Raw genomic sequence first — 23,828 nt, forward strand, 5'->3', positions numbered from 1 at the left:
GTTTAAACTGAAACCCCCTATTTACAAATTTGTTGTTAAACTCAGCAGTGATTGACATATAAGGTCATGTCTGACTGTCTTACACTTCTGAAATATATTTGTTTATTTGTTCATTTTTTTTCCCTGGAAATTTATTTCATCATAAAATAAAATAAATTGTATATATATATATATATATATATATATATATATATATATATATATATATATATATATATATATATATATATATATACACACACACACATTTGTAATGAATTTTTTTTTTTTTATATTTTGAATATTGTATTTGTTATTACATTTTGTAAAAAAATAATGTGATTCTAATTAAATTGTTTAATAATTATTATTATAATACTATAGTATTTTATAATACTTTTACAATAACAAATGATAACATTACATGCAGATATGTAACTTAAAATAAAATATATTAAGAAAAACTACATGGAATTAAAGGTCCCGTTCTTCGTGATCCCATGTTTCAAACTTTAGTTAGTGTGTAATGTTGTTGTTAGAGTATAAATAAAATCTGTAAAATTTTAAAGCTCAAAGTTCAATGCCAAGCGAGATATTTTATTTAACAGAAGTCGCCTACATCGAACAGCCAGTTTGGACTACATCCCTCTACTTCCTTCTTTAATGACGTCACTAAAACAGTTTTTTGACTAACCTCCGCCCACAGGAATACACAAGAGTTGCGTTTGTAGAGTGTGTTTGTCGCCATGTCGTCGAAATGCTGTTATTTTCATCCCGCAGTCCAATCACCATTCCAGCTCAAATTGATAGGGTAAAATTAAAGACATGTTTACAATAACACTGAGCGCGTGCATCTCCACGTTATGGTAAGAGGCGTGACCTTTCCGGGCAAGATGCGCTAAACTGCTGTCGAATCACAACACAGGAACCGCTGGCACAATCAGAACTCGTTACGTATTTCTGAAGGAGGGACTTCATAGAACAAGGAAGTCATCAGCCCGTTTTTATGACAGTGGAAACAGTTGTATACAGATAAGTAAATTATGTGAAAAATACTGTGTTTTTTTACACGCGAAACATGAACACTTGTTATATTGCACACTATAAACACAATCAAAGCTTCAAAAAACCACGAAAAACGGGACCTTTAAGTGAAACAAAATGTTTTTAGTTTTAGTTAAAAATGACCCTGCCATGTGATTTATTTATATATTGCCATATTTTATCTTTGTGCAGACTAACATTGAAATCATTTTTCATTTTCACATTTGCTCAACTTGACACATTTATGAGAGTTTACTGAAGTAGCAAATTCGAATCAAATTATTCTTGAGTCATATTTTTCAGTTAAGCATTTGACCCAGTTCACTCAGACTGATCCATTTCTCAAGTTCAACTCACTGACTCTAGAAAACAACCAGTACATTATTCAAAATATCTCCTATTGAGTTCCACACACAAGAAAAAATTTGAACTTTGATTCATTTTTGGGTAAACTATTCCTGTAAGCAGTAGCACTGAAACAAAGCAATTGATGGGTTTTAGAAAGGTGCTCAAATAAGCCGAGGAGCATTTCATCAAGCTGCAGACAGCAGAGCCACAGTTTGGAGAAAAAAAAGTTCAATGTATTGATGCGAGGCACAGGAGAGGCTTCCCAGGAAAAAGTGGTGCGTCAGCTGCAGGTTTGATGTCCAGGCTCTTGCCCAAGGGGAGGCAGGTTGGCACCCAGAGATATTGACATGGGGACAGATCATTAGCCCTCTCTATCCACCCTGCCTCGGTCCCACGTCTCTGTTAAAGGTGCCAGTGTGCTGTTAAGGTGCCAGAAGCTTCGCCTGTTAGGCATAACAGGTAGGAAGACCACGATTCCCGATTGTTCCAGCCATTAAACTGCCATTGTGAGCATGACAAGAAGTGCAATTATTTCTTAATATGACACTGCATTTAATGGGATGGTGGAGTTCAGAATTTCTTATGTGTTGCTGTTTCTCTGTAGGCACATGAAATATGATTACACGTTAGCGAAAATGAGATATTGCGTAGAAATACAGGAGTTTATTGATTTAGAGTAGGCAGTCTCGCCGCAAGATGGAAAAAAATAGCTGTGATTTTGGTGGTGTAATGATAATTGCAGCTTGAGGTGGAGATAAAGTTTCTTAGACAGGCCAACTGAAACAGTCTTACCTGGATTTCTCCCAAGAACAGAAATTATGTGGTGATAACTTGAAGAATCTACTTTCAGTATTGTGTTAGATGGTGGATGCTTTTGCAAAAAAACCAGAATAACGCTGCCTTGTAATGAGCTGTTAGTGCAGCGGTATTTCTGTAGAGGGGTGTTTCTTAAGCTATGGGCGCTTTTATATCCCAAGAGTTGATTTTTGGTTTAAAATAGCAGATTTTAACAGATTTCTTTTTCTGTTAGATGTAGGTCATATGAAGATCTGTCTGGAAACTTGATTTGTTTTAGCAACCTTTCAAATTCCTTTTATGCAGAATCTATTATTTTACCCTTGTCTCAGACATTTTCAGTCTTAAATCATTTTAAAACTCAAAGTAATATAAAGAAATATTAAAATAATCATTAACCATTTTAATATTTATTGATTATATGATGTTCTATTGTTATATTATATTATATACATTTTAAAAAATTCTGAATATTTTGTATTATGTCAATTGACCCTTCGCCCCCTTAGTTACTGTTTCTTTGTCTGACAAGCGCTTGCGTTTGGCGCTGTCACGCAACACGCAGTGAAAAATATATCGCAGAGCAAAGAGGATACTGACAACACATTGACAGTCAAGACAAAGCAGGTTACTTATGACATTAAACAAAGTCCCAGCTTTCAAACTGTGTAGTTTTTTAAGAAATTCAAACAATAAAAACCGTTTTGTGGCTCTTTAATGTGTCATGACAGATTGCTGTAGCGCCTCAGCTCAAGAGCAATCATAAACCAATCATCTCTTCCTACTAGTTCATTTATAGCATCAATTAAACATGAATGAACATGAGAACAAATGTTGTTTCAAACGCGGAAAGACGTCAGTACACACCATTTTTCAAGTTTAAGTCCACCTAGGTTAATATTCTAACTCCTGATGTCGGACAAAATGGCGGATTCGGCGTTCTGATTGGTTAGATCGCTTGTCAATCAAACTCCAGCGAAGGGTCAATTCCAGTTTAGCTGCAATTTCATCAAATTATTTGAAAGCTGAAATTTAAAATTATTATATTTGAACAAAGGCAGTTTTTTGTGAGTTTACACAAATAAAAGTAGACCCTTTACAGTTTCGAGTGATGTATTACTGTTGAAATATACTGTTGTATTAATCTGTATAAACAAAAATGAGAGAGTATTTTAAATTGTCTCCACTGTTATCAGAAAAAAAATTTAAGTGATTGCGCCATGTCTTGCAGTAAGCACACTTAATACTTCAGCTTCCACTCTCCACACAAACACTTGGATATACACCTATTAATAGCGCAGATTTATTTAGGTTAACATATGAGCGAGCAGCCATGTAAAGTTGCTACTATTTACATGTTTCAAATGATAAGCCATATTTGAGGTTGATGGATGATAGGCAAGCGTTTGGATTTCCTGCCCGAAATACTGTAATTACCACAAGGACTTGCCGTTAATGATCTGTCCCTCGTGGACTGTTTTTTTTTTTTTTTTTACTGCAACTAACTGACTAATACAATTTTTGGTCGACTAAGCCTGTTCTAGTTGACTAACAGTTAGTTGAATATTAGGGCACAGCCCTTGTCAAAACACAATTAAAAAACTGATTTGATAAAAGTGACAGACTTTTGTAAGAAAAATGACAGAATTCTCCTGTCATACATGTATGTCCACTATTGCATAGTGCAGTGTAAGTGGACAACTTAAATTAATTAGTGTGCACATAGTCAGGAAAACAAAACACCCAGAGAATGTTTTGAACAAAATTTAGGTTAAACTGAATGACAATTAAAGTGTATATGTCTACATATGACTTGCCTGAATTGAAGATAAGCTTCATATGGTTGAGCGTTTGAGCGCCGGGTGCCTTGTCCTTCAGCTCAACCTTTGGATTCTGCTCTTCATTCTGCGACTTTTCTCCATTGGCTCATTAGAGTGAGCCATAGTCCTCTAGCACCGGGAATGGGACATCTGTCACTTTACATTTAAACAGAAGATCCTCTCCGCACACTCACCTAAGAGACAAACAATCCATCCTTATTTACCCAACACAATTGCAATTGGATTGGATTTTGGCTATGGAGGTGAGCGCTTTTCAATTTGAATCAAAACCTTAAATAGTGTTTTTATTCTCTTCCATTGCAGCTTTGGAAGTCATGAATAGAGCTCGGGCTGGCTAAACACAAATGACCTTGTGCTTATATTGAAATAACGGGTGATACAAGGAATTTAGTTAAATTAATTGTCCTCTGCGAGGTCACGATGAATTTGAAAGAGCTCATCTAAGCAAATGTTCTCCTCTGAGCTTGATTTGATCTTTTGCTATATCCTCACCAGCTGTAAACAGACTTCTACAAAAGCTGTAGTGTTTTCGGAATAGAAATGCGATTGTGGAGAACTCCAGTGACCCGAGTGCATGGGATCTTGTGCCATGGGCATGATGCATAACCGGCCACATCATCTTTCATGAACACATATCCAGCTCGCCGCTTTAGCATGTCAAACCATCAGGGAGTAGAGTAGACACATGGACAAAACCATAAATTGATGTGCTTCGGTATTGACATGTTTTTCCCAAATGTCAGTTTATGGTCTAGAGGTCATCGTGTATCCTCTTAAAATGCAAAGCTTGCTGCTAAATAAAGATGAATGGTGTAAGGTGGCACGTTGCCTTGCGGATTGATCCATTTGCCGACCCCATATGTGTAGGCCAGCCCACGGGGTCCGTACCCCTCAACACCTTCCTCTAATCCTGCCTGGCACTGCCTGATAAGTACATTCTATTACCTATGGTCCAATGTGAATGCTTGCATATTCTTTGCTTCTCTCTGTGTTCAGCTGTTGTTTTGGAAGGTAAAACCAGAGGGATGGATTGTCCTAATGCCAGAGTGAGCCAAAAGGAATGAAAGGAAATAAATATCCAATGACAAGGAAAGTAAATATTAATTTGTATAAGAGTTCAATCACATATTGGCCTTCTGTGAATTTTTTTTTTTTTTTTAATAAACTTCTAAGTAGGGAGGGAGCACAAACGGCATTTGCTAATCTTGTCAGGGTAATTTTTTTTTTTTTTTTTTTACAAATCAGGTTTGGCATAGTTGGAATTGGCTTTTTTAATCACTCTCAAGGCTTGAAAATGCAGAGCTGGCTAGCTGATTGATAATGATCAATTCTGAGTAACTTGACTACATTTTCACAGATTTACCGCATCTTTTTGAATGCAATATTTGTAATATTTTATATTATAATCACTGTAAATGTTTTTTTTGTTGTTTTTTTTGTATTACTGTTTTGACATTTTTGGATCAAAATGTGCTTAAAGGGTTCACCCAAAAATGAAAATTCTGTCATTAATTACACACCCGTAAGACCTTCCGTTCATTTTTGGAACACAAATTAAGATATGTTTGATAAAATTCGATGGCTCAGTGAGGCCTCCATTGCCAGCAAGAAAATTAACACTTTCAGATGCCCAAGCTACTAAAGACATATTTAAAACAGTTCATGTGACTGCAGTGGTTCAACCTTAATGTTATGAAGCAACGAGAATACTTTTTGTGCACCAAAAAAACTAAATAACGAGTTTATTCAACAATATCTAGTGATGGCCCACACAGCAGGAGACTCCTAGGCGGATCCGCATTCAAGTCGCCAAACCCGCGTGACTGTCACATTCATTTTGGCACCTCCCAGAGGATCAGCTCTGCCTCCGGGTGGCGCTGTAAATTCTCTTTTACAGCACTCTCTTTTGGCAGTTTGATACATGCTCTGAACCACTGATTTGAAACAACAAAAGATTCATAAAGCTTCAAAGCTTCATGGAGCAGTGTTTGGAAATCGCCCATCACTAGATATTGTTGAATAAAGTCGTTTTTTTTTTTTTTTTGACGCACAAAAAATATTCTTATCACGTCATAACATTAAGGTTGAACCACTGTACTCACATGAACTGTTTTCAATATGTCTTTAGTAGCTTTCTGGCCATCTGAAAGTGTTAATTATCTTTCTGTCAATAGAGGCCTCACTGAGCCATCGGATTTCATCAAAAATATCTTAATTTGTGTTCCGAAGATGAACAAAGGTCTTACATGTGTGGAACGACATGAGGGTGAGTAATTAATGATAGAATTGTCATTTTTGGGCGAACCCTTTAACTGTCACAAAAATGCCACAATGAAAAAAAATGTCCTAAAGGTCTTTTTTCCCCTCTTTGGATTATGGTTGAAATGTGGCTTAGACTTGTTCTTGTCTTGCTTTCATTCACATTTTTAGAGTTCCAGAGTTCTGTAAACAGCCATTGTGTATTCACACAAACTGATGCAAAACACATGCCTCTCTATGCGTACTGACGTTTCAGGCATTTCACTGATGTTTATGGCCGTAAGCCCTTCTTGCTCTTTCTGTGGATAAAGAGAAGAGTTGAACAGCGTGTGTCGATTTAACATTGTCTTATGTTTATACCACTGATTCTTCTCTCGCTGGCTCTCCTTTGCTCTCAGCACAGGATCTTTTCCATCAAATTGGGGAATTTTGAAAAAAAGTGATTCTCAACCATAGCACACAATTCAATATATCTCTCTGTATCAATAGATCACTTCGACAACAGTAGATATTGGATTTCACATGTTTTGTTATGTGCCTGTATCTGTAGCACATGTATGATTTTCTTTTAGAGGTTTTCTGCCTGACGTTAGTCTAGAATCAGCCTTTGGCGCAAACACTGAACACGATCGTACGTTTGAGATATTGAATGATTTTTCATATTAAAAATTAAATATGCATGATGGTTAAGCTGAATTGGAGCTCACGATTATTCACAAAAATTATAATATATTTCATTTAGTTGGTATTGTGTTTTCATATTTTGCTTCCCAGGGAAGACAGGTCTGATATTTTGTACCGTAACAAGATTCATTGCTAAAACAAGGCTGGAAAGAGTCAAAGTTCACGTCTCCTGTACCACAGGCTACACCAGTGACTCTGTATCTACCAGCAAAGAGAGTCATGTTTCTTGCTCCAAGGTTGCCATGGAAACTATACTGGCAAAACAGCACCAAATGAGTAATGTCCCCATATGCTTTTTGTGCTATTGAAGGGGAAAAAAAATATTTTAATTGCCCAGAATTAAGGAGAGGAGGGAGAAAATGTGCTAGTTCTGCTCTCCATAAGCTCATTATTTATTTATTTCGATTTTATTTTTTTCTCGATAAAGCTTTGTGTGATGAAAGACCATCTGTCATGTCTTAGCTGTCTTTTCCTTTTCAGTTTGCTTGACTTTTTAATTCCGATTTCCCTCACTCATCAAGCGCCTGGACTTGCGATAATGAGACTGTCTTAATTAATAAGAACGCACCCACCTAGCTCGTCTCAGAGCAATAGGAAAGACGGCCCCCTCTATTAGGCAGGACGTACATGCTGCCCCTGACCAAATTACAGTCATTTCATTTGCTCTCCTCCTCATCACTTATGTAAAGATTCCCACCCCGGGTGGAGGTGTTGGGACAGTGTGGGCGTCAGAATAGCTGCCGAGGGAGATAAAACAAGAAAACAACACTGAGAAGCAAATAAAACCAGACAAAGGGCTTTGACAAAAGCTTATGTATATATGTTTGGTAAAGGAGGTGGTTCTATTTTGGATGGCGTGTGTGTGTGTGTGTGTGTTTATTTTGCACATGTGGGGGAGATTTATATTGCAGTTTAGCCGAGCACTGCACGCACAAAGGCGCATTCTCTGATTTTCACTTTCACACCCACGTTTGTACGTGCAAACACACACAACGTAAGATTCGGTGGGGAAGCCGGTGGGAGCGGCAGCCCTGTTTCAGAGGGGGTGGAAGGGTGGGACTGCGGCCGGAGCGAGTGATTCTAAGGCAGCTGATGAATGGTGCCACTGATGGGTCATTTGTCCCGGTGATAGAGTTAGCCACTGCCCTTTGGGAGGAAGAATAAAATAAAGAAAGCTGGAGAGGAGCGTGACGGATCGGCCAACGGTAACAGAATAAGTGGCTGCCTCACACATGGCTACCGGATCCGACCTTCCTCTAATTGGACATTCTCGGGGAGCAAGAGGGCAGAGAGTGTGTCTCACATAACACAGAGACAGGCTGGACATGGTGACAGAGAAAAAGGCATTGGGTTTACACAGGGAAGGATGCACATCAAAGATTTCACATCAAAGCACACAAAGGGATTAGGCTTTCTGAACTGTGGTTTTGGCCTCAAAAAAGTGTAGTGAAGAAATGAAGTATTTTATTCTGAGGGGATATCAATTTAACATGTTAATTTAGTGTGTTTAATTAATATCGTAATAAAAATGAACGTAGTGGTACTGTGAGCATATTGCATGCATACTATATATATATATATATATATATATATATATATATATATATATATATATATATATAATGGTATAGAATTTGAAACAATTAAATATTATATAAAGCAAGAGTATTTAATAATAATAATCATGTCAGGTAAATACTAAGTACCATTTTTTTCCCTCACACAATTGTGTCAAATTTGCTGAGCAATTTCATAATTTGTGCATTCTCTATGAATCTCATATGTTGCATTTCACAGCAAATAAATCAAGCATGCATCGGGTTAATGCAATGAGGTGTCAAACTGTAATGCAGGTCATTGGAGAACAAAAGTGTTTTGGAATTGTTTCTAATAACAATTCATCACCTCATCATGTGCATAATCAAAACTAAGTGAGACTGGCAAGCTGGCAAAGTTCAACTTGCTTTAAATAGCAGCACTTTGGAATCCCTCTGATGCGGCAAAAGGATGCAATCCTCAGAAACCTAATAGTATAATAAATAAAAATAAAAATATTTAAAAAATGTTGAAATAATGCAAATTAATGACTTTAACCAACGCATACTTTCGATTAACAATCTTGGATAGTTACAGTGGGTCTACTTACAGTAGGTCTGTCTTTTACAATTTGACAATTTTACAGCGTGACTTTGGCAGTTTGATTCGCGCTCCGAACCACTGATTCGAAACAAAAGATTTGTAAAGCTTCGAAGCTTCACGAAGCAATGTTTTGAAATCCATTACTACATATTATTGAATAAAGTCGTTATTTTGGGGGTTTTTTTGGCACACAAAAATTATTCTTGTCACTTCATAACATTAAGGTTGAACTACTGTAGTCACATGAACTGTTTTATATACGTCTTTATAGGTTTCTGGGCATTGAAAGTGTTAATTGTCTTGCTGGCAATGCAGGCCTCACTGAGCCATCGGATTTTATCAAAAATATCTCAATTTGTGTTCCGAAGATGATCGAAATGTCTTACGGGTGTGGAATGACATGAGGGTGAGTAATTAATTAATTTTTGGGTGAACTAGCCCTTTAAGGTATGACTTTTCATTTAATTTAGTCTAGTTGTTGGTTTTGTATTAAATACAATGTGATTACAAAGGCAGATTTACAACAGCACGTTTTACCGTTTGGGTGAGCGATTCGCGGACAGCTATCCCTGCGCATGAAATCCCCCATGTGCCAGCAAACCAATGAGAATGCGGAACAGTGATGACGATGCATAACAACAGAGCATAGGTGGACCCGTTTTCCCGAAACCCTTTGTAACCGGCACAGATTTAAAGGAAATTGCAGTAGTTTGGCAAATAAATAAATGACAGACAGTTACATACGTATAACCAAAATTTTATGATGTAAGCTTTGTTACACCTCAAATAACAAGGGCATTTATAGTAATTTATAGTGTTAATTTGCGAGTCCACATACACATTCTCTCAAATGGCTTGGGTATGCAGAGCATTTGCAGCTTATATGGACTGCACGCCATGCAGTAAAAGTTCACAGTTAATTCATTTTTATTATTCCCACAGTGTCTGTGTTCACTGCAGAATACGGATGTCAGTCCAGGTTAAGAGTGCACCCAAGTGACAACAACATATTACTGTAAAACCAAAGTGACTTTCCTTAATTTTGCATGACTCACAGCCGAAATTTGGGATTGAGTTTTGTTGCTGTTTTCCTTTGGAGCTGTTCTTAATTTTTTAGCTACTAAAATTTAATTTAATTTTATTTTATTATTAAAAACGTTCAGTTAATTAAGCTTGACTTCAACTATGCATTCACTAAGACAGTATTCAAGCAGCTTTTAGCTGTTGTGTGAACAAAACGATTCAGGAGTCAAATGTGTTAGTAAACATGTTCGTCAGTCCCAAACGATGTGTGAGCGTAGCAAGTGTTTGACATCCTCTGCATCCGCTGTATTTTATTTTTTTTTTCTTCTGCAAACATTTTCCAAGCCACTCTCCCTGTGACTTTCCCCTCTCTCCACCCGGGCAGAAGGAGGAGGGGGGTGTTATCCAGGCTGGCAGCCCAGAGCACCCTTTTTGAAGCTGCTCTGAAGAGCATGGTCTAGGTAATCTCTGCTCGGCTGAAAGCCGTTTACAGAGAGAAGCAGACAGAGGAAGAGGTTATACTGGGGAGAGAGGATGCAATGGAGAGTGACGGAGAGAGAGAGAGAGAGAGAGAGAGAATGAAAGAAAGAAAGAGAGGCAGGGGATATGAAAGAAGAGCGAGAACAGAGCCCAGGCAGAGGATGATAAGGCGGGGGGATTTCGTTGCTGTTTTGGGGTCAGATTAGGAATGGGGTCTTGCTTTTGTCACTTGAGGAGAGAAGGAGAGAGAGACACACACATCTGAGAAGCAGATAGAACAGTGTTGCATTGTGGACTCCTGAAATGAGGAGCCAAAGTCCCTCTTTGCATTTGGGTGTTTTAGTCAGATGTAAATTTATGTTCCAGTTCCATTTGATGTTCACACAGATTTTATGGTTTAAGCATATGGATCAGCATTTACCAATGCACAACAAATATTATGTTTTAGTGTGTTTGTTGACATACTATTATGCATTTTTAATGTTAACTATAATATACAGAAAAAAGCATATTTCTTGTAGCTTTTGTTTGTCACTACTAACTGTTGTTGGACGTATTATGTTCATCTTCCGTTCAAACCATTTGCCTTCAAATCCTCTGTAAACATTGTAGTGAGGTGTATTTTTTTAAATGAACAATCTTAAAATCAGCTTACTCACAGGTCATTATTTTAAGTTCATTTTGAGCTGGTTGTGACTGAATGTGATGATGTATAAAGATGGGAACACACTACACGACTGTCAGGCCGATTATGAATGGAATTTGGTTGTTACGATTAATCATACTCAAACGGACCGAGTTTGTTCCAGTTTCAGTATTTTATTTCGTTCTAAATGATAACTGGTAACTCTGGAACCGGAACGAAAAAATAGCCCAGCATTTTTGCTCAGAATGAACCAATTCTTTTTTAATTCCTGATTTGAGAATAACAGTCTACATTATTGCTTGATTATAGATTTAAAAAATTGCACTAGAAATGTTGTAGTTAATGAAATGCATAATGAAATGTGGTGATAATGGCCAAAAGAACTTTATGAATTTTTTTGTATTCAATTTTTTTTATTCATATGTTTAACGTTTCATAAATAAAACCACCAGTGTTGTTAGCAGTGGTTTTTCTTTTTTTTCCCTTGACAAATTGCACTGCAATTCAGCGCAGTTTACACTGCAATTGCACAGTCGAGTTCGGCAGAATGTCCCGTCGTGACTCACCAATTGTGTTTCAAGTGTGTTGAGTTCAGTCTTAGAATGTTTCAGCTAGTCGTTAAGTGTGTCCTCAGCTTTATTGGGTGTGTTGTTAACTTTGTAATTAGTCATATTAACCAGTTTATTCCATTTCATGGACTGCTTGCGAACATGATAGGCAGGTTCCTATTGTCAGCCTAATCAGACGGTCACCCTCATGAGAACTCAATGGGAGATATACACCTTCATCTGAAACTTTATTCACTGGTGTCATTGCTGAGGTACGGTTGCATTAGCGAAATTTCACAGGCAAAAAAATGGTCAATTAGTTCATTGTCAATTGTGTAGTGATGAATGAAGCACAACTCACACAGAAGTCACTTTCAAACTAGGCAACTTTCTGTTGGTCAGTGTTGTGAATTTGTTTGACCAGCTTGAACCTGATGCAAAATCAGCTTGGGGAAATCTTTCGCCTCTCACAAGAAGTTCCAGATCGTGTGGATTCCTTTTGAAATTACTGAATTTTACCCACCAATATTCTCAGAACAATGCTAAATGTGACCCCACCTTTTAGACAGTGTTACTTTAGAAAATAGCTGGCTTATACATTATCCAATCTCATATTTTGTAGTATTCATCCATTTATTTTTATATAGTTGATTATTGCTCATCAGAATCTTTTTTTGTTTTGTTGCAGTGACACTGCCTCCGCAGAAAAGAACCCCTGAGAGAGAATGAGAGAGTTACTTCACAGTGCAGTGTTAAGATGTTGATCATTAGTTCTCTATCAAAGACAGTTCAGAGATAAAGTGATCTGATAGAACTGTCGAAACATGTACTCACATGTCCAAGACAAACACTAGCCTCTAAAAAAAAAAAAAAAAAAAAGATTAAGGGAATATTTTACCCAAAAATGAAAATTCAGTTACTCAACCTCATGGAACATTCAAAACGCACTATAAAAGCACCATTATAAACCACTTTTATACAACGTTCAACCTTCACCATAGATGCCATATTAGATTTGAGGAGTGCAGTAACTCCTAGTAACAAGTTAATATTGACTTCAATTTTGGTCTGTTTGTCACACTAAGCTTCAGAAGACTTGTAATATAGTGCACAAATTATCTGGATGACTTTTTTGGCATTTTCCTGTGGTCACCATGAACGTGAACATGTGAAGCTTCTTTGAAAAGGTATATTTTTGTTTCACAAAAAGTATAACAGCGTACAGATTTCAAATCACATGATGTATGACAGTGCTGCAATTTCTGGGTAAATGATTTCATGAATGCATTCCCGAAAATCATTAAAACTGCGAAAACATGTTGTATCGCAATGCAAAGCACAATGAAGCTTGTTCTATTACTACTGTAAACAATAATGCTCTAACTGCAAGGTTAAATAAGGTATCTAGTTCACCCAGTGGTGTCACATGACTGAACAACAGTAAGAAAACTCTCCCATTCGTGTGTCGAACTTTTAAAAGTACAGCATCTTCCCACGTGTCCTTTATTCTCATCACATGTTCCCCTCCCTCTGCTGCCTCCCAATTTCTCTCCTACCGTTCGGCTTCATCCTCGTTCTCCTCTGTGTTTCAGATTCTTTTCTTGTGTTTTTCTGTATGTGCCGGCTCTTCATCACCCCTCCCTTCTCTTAACTGTGCTTTCACAGCTGACTGTTCTCTCTTTCTCTCTCTCTCTCTCTCCCGCTCTTCCACCCGTGCAGGTTCATCGGACAGAGTGACTTGCCACGCTCCGACTGCCCCCTTCTCCCCACAGTGAGTATTGTCATGCTAATTTTACTGATCGGCACCGTGTAGAGAATTTCCGTGGTCGTGGTTTGCTTTTTCCGCGTTCTGCGCTTATCTGTTTTGGAGGGGGACAGTCGAATGTGTGATGCATGAGAGGAAAGAAAGAGAAAAATGGAGATAGAATGAGAAGGAGAGAGCAGGATTCATGTGTGATTGTCAGAGTTTGGAGAGTTGAGCTCTGTGAGATTGACACATCTTTGGACTGGGGCAGTAAAAGTTGCACTGTGTCCATGCGGAAACATGATGAAAAGGTGCTTAAAGAGGCTGAAACTAATTTCATATAAAAGCCATTCATCTTTTTATGTTAGTTGACATGGACATTCACACCATTCCCTTTGGCTTGTGTGAGTATAAACATAATATTGCTTTGCATTTGAGTACATGCAGGTAGAAAGTGCTTTAGTTTCTTTTTTCTTCTCAGACAATTTATGTCAGTGCTGCATGAATTTAATATTCCTTTGACCTTAAAATGCTTCAGCTCATTTGAATTATATCCTTCAATTTATGTAGGAAAAGTCCAAGATTCTATTACAGAGCAAAGCTTGAGGCATTCACATTTATACACATGCTGTTTTTTTCTTTTTTTCTTTTTCCATTCGAAATTTTCACATACCTTAATATTTTTATAATTTAGCATACCTTGAAATTACAAATCCTGCCCCATGACAAAATACCTTTATCTGCTAACTGGCAATTTAGGACAGCACTTTTTAGACAAGGCCTGCAGGTGATAAACACACAGGGTGGTGAATTAATGGCAGTCGGTCTTAATTCAGTGACACAGGCTGAAAGCTAAGGAAACACTGTGTCTGATTGGTGTAAATATGCATGAAGAATTGAGGTGAGATTCTTAATACAGGGTGTTTCGTATAGTTGTCTTTGCAACATTATAAAATCATGGACTCATTTGTCAACAGTAGCGTGTAATGAATGCGAATGAAGCTTTACGCAAAGGTTCAATTGGTTGACATTAGTAAATGCATTAGGTATCATGAACAACATTTTTCAGAGCATTGTGGAATCAGACAAAATGCATCCAAGCTTTTTGTGTGGAAAAAGCACACTGAAGCCAATCGAATATCTGCTGTTGGCTGTGAGGTTGAATTTGTATTATTATCAAGTGAACCAGATGTACAGCATTTATTAATCTAGGTTAATTTATAAATATACTATTATTCTTTGTTAATTGATGTTCATATTATCTGATTAATTTATACAACTGGGATGTTAAACAGAAATGAACACTAATCCAGTATAATAAATGCCATTGCATTAACTAATTTTAATACAGAGAGCCTCTTCTTTGATAAACAGAACTTGAGCTGTTCGAGAAGATATTATGCCTAACATCACAGAAACCAACAAAAGAAAGTTTGACTGGAAGTGCTGAGTAAGGATAAGAATATCTAACCTCAAGCAGACTGCTGTTATTCCTTAAAAAAATGCAAAGTGTCTTGTATCACAATAAACCTTCAAATAGTGCTATTGATTCAATGCATACAATAAAAACAAAGATATATGTGTGAGGCTTATAATTTATCTTTTGCTTTTCTCTGCAGTCTGAGAGTGTGGCAAGGCTTGCCAGTGTCAGCAAACCTAACATTACTTACTCCTCAACAAATTTGTTAGTCATTGCTCATAGCCGGGCTCTTGCGCATGACTTGGATGGCCATTGAAACATGGTGTATTGAAGGGGAAGGAACACACTCTGGCCCAAAGCTCAGGCCCGATGACACAGAGCGAGGAAGAGGACTGGAAAGGTGGAAATCTCCTCGAGAGTCACAGGGCTTTCAAGGTGAATTTGGACGAGAGATGTTCCGCTGGTTAATCTGTACAGACAAAACAATGTTTCCGGAGGCAGTCCTTCGCTAAGAGATCCCCAAGGCTTGGTGATAGCATTGCAGAGGTTTAATCGTGAAACAAACTAGTAACCTACTCTGGTCATGTATTTTGCCTAGAGCTTTTCTGAGCACTGTGGAATCAGACAAAATGCATCCAAGCTTTTCGTGTGGAAAAAGCACACTGAATCCTAGCTGAGTATCACGGGCAGTTTCAAATCGAATATCTGCTGTTGCTGGCTGTGAGGTTGAATTTTTTATTATTGTCAAATGAACCAGATGTACTGTTGGTTGTGTTGTGGTATTTTGACGCCTTTGATCTCCTCTGAGTTTTTTTTTTCTTTTATTGACAAAGACAAATTATTTTTTTATACACTTGCCATTGCCCTACTCTTTGTTTACACTATGCTAGAGAGAGGACAGGAAATGTTGCAAGTGAATTCAAACTCAAGTCACTGACGCAAACAATATAGCTCAACATGTATGCATTTTTTTTAGTTTGGCTTTGATGTGATACGAGCTCCGTTACCTCAGTATCGATACCTCGGGCAACAAATAAACAGCCTCGGGCTACTGATGAAATGTTTCTTTTGTATAGAGCACAACTGTAATGCACGGAGGCCGCAGCTTTGACAGTAGATGCAGATTTTCTAGCAATAGCTTTCACACAATGTGATCATAACAAATGCTCAATTTTCTCTCACAGCTACACATAATATCCTATCCGTGTGTATTCTGCCATATGTGCGAGCAGTCTAAGCACATGCCTCGCTGAAATCTTTAGAGAGTGAATCCATGCACCAGTAGCACCCCTCTAGCATCTCACAAACCCTCATGTTGTGACATTTCTGCTGCGAGACTGTGTAAAGTTCTTTTTGAGGCTCTGTCACAGTTTTTGCCCTGTGTAATGTAGTTTTGATACAGAGACTAGATCAAATACTCTGTGATCTTTCACGCTTAAATTATTTAAGGTCCCAAGATTTTTAAATTTAATATCATGCACATCGATATCTAGCCTCTCTCTTTCTGGGGATTAGACTCGCTCCTCAATAAGATATGATGCGGGTCTCATTTTTACATTGTGTCATGTTGCCGTTTTTCTGCTCATTTGGAATGTGACTACTTGTTTCTTTTCCTTTATTTATTAGGCCTGATGGCTTACCTTTGAGACAGATCGATGCTGTCAGTCACTATAAATGAGAACCACTCTACCAATTATAGATGATTAAGTTAGCCTCCGCCAGTCAGAACGCTCAAATCCCAGGTGTTTGCGAAAGGCTTGTCTGCTGGTGCAGAATTTGACTGAATACCTTAAAAGAATTACAAGGGTGGCGTTACTCATCACGCCGGCCGAAAAATGAACAGTGCGAGCGTGACAATTCCAGTTTGTCAGAAGCACAACGGAACATATGGAACTTCATAAAGTAACATGAAATAAATCTGCAAGACAACATGTCTGTTCCATTTCATTAGATTTATAAATTTGTGTGACACTCTCAACATATGTGATGAGATACAAAATAGATAGGGCCTTTCGCACTAGAGCAGATGTAAAAACATTTAACCCGGACAGTTTTTGCTCTTTGCTCATTATGATTAAATGCCCAGTTAGTTAATTTCTTATATGAAACTTTTTAAGAGGACCTATTTTGCCCTTTTACAAAGCCTTGATTTTGTTTTTTGGCTATACTAGAATAGGTTTTCATGCTTGAATATTAAAAAAAAAAAAAAAAAAAAAAAAAACACTATTTTTCACATATTTTACATTGTTTCAGCACTACACTTATCAGTCTGTCAGTAACATTCTGTTTAGTTCCTGTCTCTATCAAGCCCTTCCTTCCGAAAAGCACGATGGGCTCCAATTGGTCGGCTGGACAAGTGTGCTGTGATTGGTCAACCGCTTTGAGTATGTTTGGGAAATGTCACAGCCCTTACCATAAGTTTCAACTCACTATTAACACAACTCAACCAGGCCTCCCCCGTATGTCTTGGGGTTATTATTTAAATGAGGAATATTGTGACATGTTTGTTTCTGGAAGAAAACTCCATTACAATCAAGGCATTTCAGGGAGTTCAGAAACGGTGATTACTGATCTAGAGAATAACTCCCTTTGGAGTGGACGTTGTTTTTTGTAAATTTGCAGACCTTTTTCATGCAAACATTACACAATTCAAAAGAAAGTTGTAAAAAAGCATAATAGGTCCTCTTTTAACACATAGGGCACACAATTTTAGTAATGAACTGACAAAAGCTGCAGTAGTTGTTTTGGCTAGATTTCTGTGGCTACAAATCAAATCAGCAACCACCATAACAAATTGCACAGACTTTAGCTTCACAAACATGCAAATATGTAACGTAAACATAGCAGTCAATTAGATGATAATATCCCTGTTTTGTCATTTCCTCTCTTTTCTTGTAATATTATCAAGGAAATCCTCTTACATGCCACAGTTGCAGAGAAGTTGACACATGTCAGAGCTACAACTGAGCGCCTCTTTGTTCTACCACTCCAGCTATATATGTGTGTGTGTGTGTGTGTGTCTCATTAAATGTGGATGGTGAACTTGCTGCAGATTGCCTGGAGATTGCCGCTCTCTCTGTGTAGCAGAGAAGCCCCGTCCGTAGATGAGGTGCGATTGACATTTCTCACTGGCCCTCCACGGGGTGTCTGTAAAGATCTTGAACCCATTCAGACTGGCTCCGAAATCAAATCACTGCAACCGCCACTGCCACCGGTCTCAATGGCCACATCAATTATTTAGCACCGACTCGAGTGATCCAAAAGGTTGGGGGAATTTGATTTTGCCGGTACCTCTGGCTAGCAGGACCTTTGACATCAGTCTGTGCAAAAGGGGCGGGCAATGATAATGTACCAAAGGTTAGTCACCTTATGCTGATTTGTGTGTAAAATGGCTGTTATTGATGCTTGTTCCTAAAGCTGACGCTAATTGTGCCGAAATATTCTCCTTTGTGCATACTCTAGCTCATCTCCTGTGGATGATGTATTTTCCAGAAGAATGTCCTCGATTCCTCCAGTTGGTAATGTTTTGGAGGTAGCTTGGGGGTTATCTGAGCTAATTAAAGTTTGATTTGATCAAAGTACACTCTTTTTCAGCTTGAATTTTAATTAGGCTATGGGTCACTGGTCCCTGGTCCATTGCAAGGACATCTGCAGACTTTCTAACTTAATCTGAGACTCTTTTCAATTCAATTTAGGGGATTTAATAGACAACAGTGGCTTTCGGACTGTGCGGGGATAACCATCTCGTCTGCTGGCTTCTCGTCGGGACAAAGGGGGCGACGGTCTCCTGAGACGATCTCCATGCCCCTCTCTGGGCAATGTCACCACGACGAGTCTCGCTCCCTTTGGCCCATTACAGCAGACAATTGAACCTGCTATCAGCGCCACGACAGAGGAAATGTGTTAAACGCCCGCAGCCGTAGTTGCCGGCTTATTTGTCCCTCTGCTATCTGTCACCGGCACGAGCTCCACCAGCATATGCAGAGTGCCTTTTCATAACGATAAAAATCTGCGAGCCGACGCGCAGGACAGATATCTGCAAAAAAAGGATGAATGCGGCGGAAGGAGACCCCTTCCTGACGCCCCCCTTCCTCTGCTTCTCTGAGATGGGAGTGAATTCCATGGCAGCAGAATCAATTTGCAGCTTGGGGCCCGTTTGTGGGAGTATTGCTTTTTATGTGATATGATCTTTGCTTTACATTTCCGGAGGTCAGTACAGACACAGAAACAAGGTCAAGCGAGACTTGATCGACAGTTTCTCTGTCTGCAGCGGCGAAACAATTACCCACTTGGGGATGGCGGGGATATTAAACCGTTGGGCTTTAAACATCTGAAAGGAATCTCTCCTATTGGATTTAAAGCCGTTCCAGATCTGAGCCCCCGTGTCCGTTGATTAATAGCTTTCCTCGATTCTGTTGCCCCAGGTATTTATGCATGTTCTGATACGGGAGAAGTGGGGGTCAATTTAGGGCCAGGCCATCATGCCCACTCTTTAGAACACAGGGAGCAGGATGATATATTTGTTGCTTGCCTTAATGGTAGCAACTGGAAGCCTTTCTCTTTATTATCATGGTAATGTAAAAGAATTTGCAATGTCCTTCAGCACAGAACGTGTAGCTCTTATCCTCTGTGACTCTGAAACCCGGTGGCTCGTTTTGATTTCGAAGCCACATTCTGCAGTAGCCTGACCCGATGCGATTACGATGCCAGATCTTTGGTGTGGAAACTTTGATCAAACAGATGCCATGTGAACTCTGTCCATTCACTGATCTGTAGCCCAGTCAGGGCATTTCCACATGGGAAACAGTGCAGGGCGAATGGCCAACGCTATTATGTTTAATATATGCATCAACAATTTGCAACTATTAGATTATGCCTCCTGTTTTTTCCCCCCTTTAGTAGAAGGTCAGTGTATACCCAAGCCCATTCCAAATGATCCCTAATTATACCAAAGGGAGGGTCCGGAGCCCTTCATTTGTCATTTAGTAGTTGTGAAGGAGGCCCACAACTTTGGCTTTGTCCACATGAATTGTCTTAATGTATTTCTGATTGAAATATGAAGTCAGAGTGATTGTCCCTTTTTTAAAAATGTATTGTGAGTTATATATTTTGTAGGTGCGCCAATGTTTTGTCACCTTTGTCGATGTTTAGAATGACATTATATAAATTCCCTTTAAGGCAGCAGCACAGAATACGCAGGCAATGTGTTTATTTAATATCATCCTTGGCACTTTTTTCAGGTAAAAGTGTTCATGTTGATGTTTTAATGGGTCAATGTGAATAAATATATAGTAGATTTAAATTCAAAGAGACAAGATTGTCCATGCATGTCCTGATGTTTTATTCTTATTCAAAACGAGACACTGTAAGCAATTATGGAGTGCTAAACACTCATGTAATGAATGTTTATTTCATACTGGAAGCCAGAGGGCGCTCTCTCGCAGAAAGTCCAAAACGGACTCATAAAATTGATAATTTATGAGGTTTCAGGAAATCCCTTATAGATAAAGGCATTCAGCTATTGCCGTAGCTGAATAAAAAGCAGAATTGTTTTGACTGATGAATCATGAAGAGAATACACACACAGTTGTGACAATATATGGTTTATGTGTGTGTTTCAAGCAATCTCTGGGTATTTTCATAACAGTAAAATATGTGAATAATGCAGTGCTAATTGACATAGCCTTCATTACAGTATAGGAACTATAAAATATATAATTTCCTGCCTTATTATGTGAAAAAATTACATTTATTTACATTGTATAAAATTCATGATGACGTAAATCACAAGTGTTTATAGTACATAAACCAATCATAAAATTAATAAATATAGGAAAACATATTATTGGATATTGTTCAGCAGTGTATTTGATTTTGATTGCATAGTCGTTTTAACAAACAGCCATGAAGTCTTCAAGGCCTCAAATCACTAGAGACGGCTGGACACCCCAAACAAATTAACACCCAAATTCACTTTTACATAGTTAACACTTCTGTAAATTACAATATTAGACAAACAAATCACAGAGTCTGCTCTGGTTCTGCTCATATACCAAGTGGCAGTGAGGAAATATCATCTAATAATGCTGGGGTTTATGTGCATATTTTTAATTTCCTTGTTTACCAAAGACATTGCAGGGGACTTACAGTGGGAGTGTTGTTAACTCTTATTGCAAGCAGCTTCAAGGTTTCATGCAAGAACGCCTTGATACTGCTGTTAATAGCCTGCACAGCTGTGGGGAATGACTAGTGAACCTCTCCAATTTTCCTCTTACCATTATTACGTTATTTTAATGTATTTTATTCCATTTAATTATCCGAGTTCATTCAGTTAAGAAAAAAAAGAATGAAAAGAAAGCAAATTTCAAGGTCCTTTAACCTCAAGGAGGCAGAGACCTCCCCAAATAAGCCCTCTCCTTGCGTACATGGCATCCCATTAGCTGCAGACAGAAGCGCCCTGCATGGACTGATGGAGAAATGAGGGTGAGGGATGGCATACTAGGAGATTTGAATATCTCACCATTAAAATGCACAAAGCTGGAGCATGTCTGCAGGGGAGGCTTTGAAATCCCCCCACCTCCAAGTCTTTTAACTCAATGTGTGCGATCCGTCAGAGGACCCTGAGGGCTCCTGTCTCCGAAAAGGGGATGTTGCATGTTTCTATAGACATCACACACACACACACACACACACACACACACACATTTTCAAACTCATAAGCACAACAGACCAAATATTAAATGTGAAATTGCTTTTTCTTTTCCCTTTTTTCTACCTTCCAAGCTGTAACCTTGAAACAGAGGTCGCTTTAAATATGTAACTACTTATGGGTTTGTAGGTGCTCTGCTTCAGTATTTGCGTGAAGCAAAGGTGTGCTATACCAAATTCAAGATCAAGGATTGTGCATAATATGGCTCATGAAAAGGGAATTCCGCTTTTTCATCTCTAAGGCCAATATAAAAGTCATCGGGACATTCCGTAACTCCTTTTTAAAAGCCGTTTTCTAAACGGTAGTATGGGGGCAAAAAGAATAAAGTGAGAGTAAAGCAAGTGGTGCATCCTAAATAAATTTAAATTACCTCTGATTTCTCTCTCTCTCTCTCTCTCTCTTTTGTTTTAAATCTTATATATATATGTGTGTGTGTATATACACACAGTCAAACCAAAATTTATTCAGACACCTTGAACATGTCATTCATTAATACAATTTATTCACTATAGTTTAAAAATTTTTTTTTATAAAATATGACAAGATCTCAGAGTTAAACTGTATCAGAAAAAAATAATCTTAATTATGTCAGATAACACTTAAGCAAAACATGGTCAGGTCAAAGTGTTTGAAGAATTTTTGGTTCCAAATTTTCATACATTTTACTGGTAGTCCACTGTATGAAGAATTTTTGGGTATAATATGTCACAGTTTACTTTATTTTGCTATCCTCGCTTACATAAATAAACTATAGTGTCCTGTACCCGCTAGTAAAAATACAGTATACCAAAAATATCAAAAACATCTGAATAATTTTTGGTTTGACTGTATATATTTTCTATGATGGCAAAGCTGAATTTTCAGCATCATTACACCAGTCTTCAGTGTCCCATGATCCTTCTGAAATCATTCTAATATGCTGATTTGGTGCTCAGGAAACATTTCTTATTATTATCAATGTTGAAAACTGTCACAGACACGCCAGGCTTCAACACCCACCAATCACAGTGCACACCATCTCCGGAGTACTGATCACTCACACCTGCATCTCATCACCTCACTCATCAGCACCAGTATATAAGACACTCGCACACTCAGTCACATTGTCCAGTCTCGTTCGCAACAAGGACTCTTCCTGTATGCTTACCTCAAGGACTCCCGGTCTACTTACCTGTATCCAGCGATCCCTCGTCTCCTCGTGTGTTACCTGCATGTGTGTGAGTGTCTCCAGTCCTCAGCGTCTCATTGCTTCAGCCACCAACATCAAATTCACCCTGGACAGTATCATCATCTATTCCATTCTTACTTCACTCATTGCACTTAATACTCACCTGTGTTCGCTGAATTCTCTACTGTCAATAAACTACCTAAACTGTGATCTTCTGTCTCCGAGCCGTCTGTATTGTAAGAAAAACTGCTTAATATTTTGGAAACCTTGACTACTTGGAAACTTCTTCAGTTTTCTTTGATGAATAGACAGTTCAAAATAACAATTTATTTGAAATAATAATTTTTGTAACGGTGCAAAAGTCTTTACTGTCACCTTTAATGAATTTAATGCGTCCTTGCTGAATAAAAGTATTACATTTATTTATGTAATGCATTCCTTTTGAAGGAAATAATGTACTACTCATAATACTGTATATGAATAATGTAATTTAAACTCTACATATAATGGAAACCACAAACAGGTCTTCATACTGCTCTACAGAAAGCTTTTTCCAGGTCTAAAAGGAGTGCAAAACAGAATTCACATTAAAAGCCGAAGCTCTTCTGTTATATTCATGCATTTATTTAAAGCAAGGGGGAAAATGTCATGATATTGAAAAGATTTCTCAGGAAGGAATCACATCTTTCACCCCTCACAGACAGATGAGGTGCAATATCAGATATAGTAAAACCAGTGGCTAAATGTAATAGTGTGACCTCTGGCTGGCACTGACACACTCCAGATGGGCCAATTTAAAAGGATCACAATGTCCAACCATATGACTTCATTATAAAATAGCCACCATAAAATGAGAGTGACTCTATCTCTTATTTCTCTGAATGACTCTATACAGCAAGGACACACGGTGACGCCTGCACAGATCACAGACTGGAGCATGTGGCCAGCATGCACTCACAATTTCTGTTGCAGATATTCATTTAAAGCCGGGCACATATTTA

At 38.2% G+C, this 23,828-nt stretch overlaps 1 protein-coding gene across 2 annotated transcripts in view; it reads left to right on the forward strand.

The window, feature by feature from the left end:
* Window positions 1–23,828, forward strand: part of rbfox3a (RNA binding fox-1 homolog 3a) — a 431,990-nt gene that overhangs the window by 118,674 nt on the left and 289,488 nt on the right. For both annotated transcript variants that reach the window (XM_048170905.1, XM_048170904.1), the window contains one exon: window positions 13,506–13,557. The gene's annotated coding sequence lies outside the window, so the exon portion shown is untranslated. The remainder of the gene's footprint in view (window positions 1–13,505; window positions 13,558–23,828) is intronic.

The sequence above is a fragment of the Megalobrama amblycephala genome, linkage group LG20 (genome assembly GCF_018812025.1).
Source record: "Megalobrama amblycephala isolate DHTTF-2021 linkage group LG20, ASM1881202v1, whole genome shotgun sequence".
Classification (NCBI taxonomy): domain Eukaryota; kingdom Metazoa; phylum Chordata; class Actinopteri; order Cypriniformes; family Xenocyprididae; genus Megalobrama; species Megalobrama amblycephala.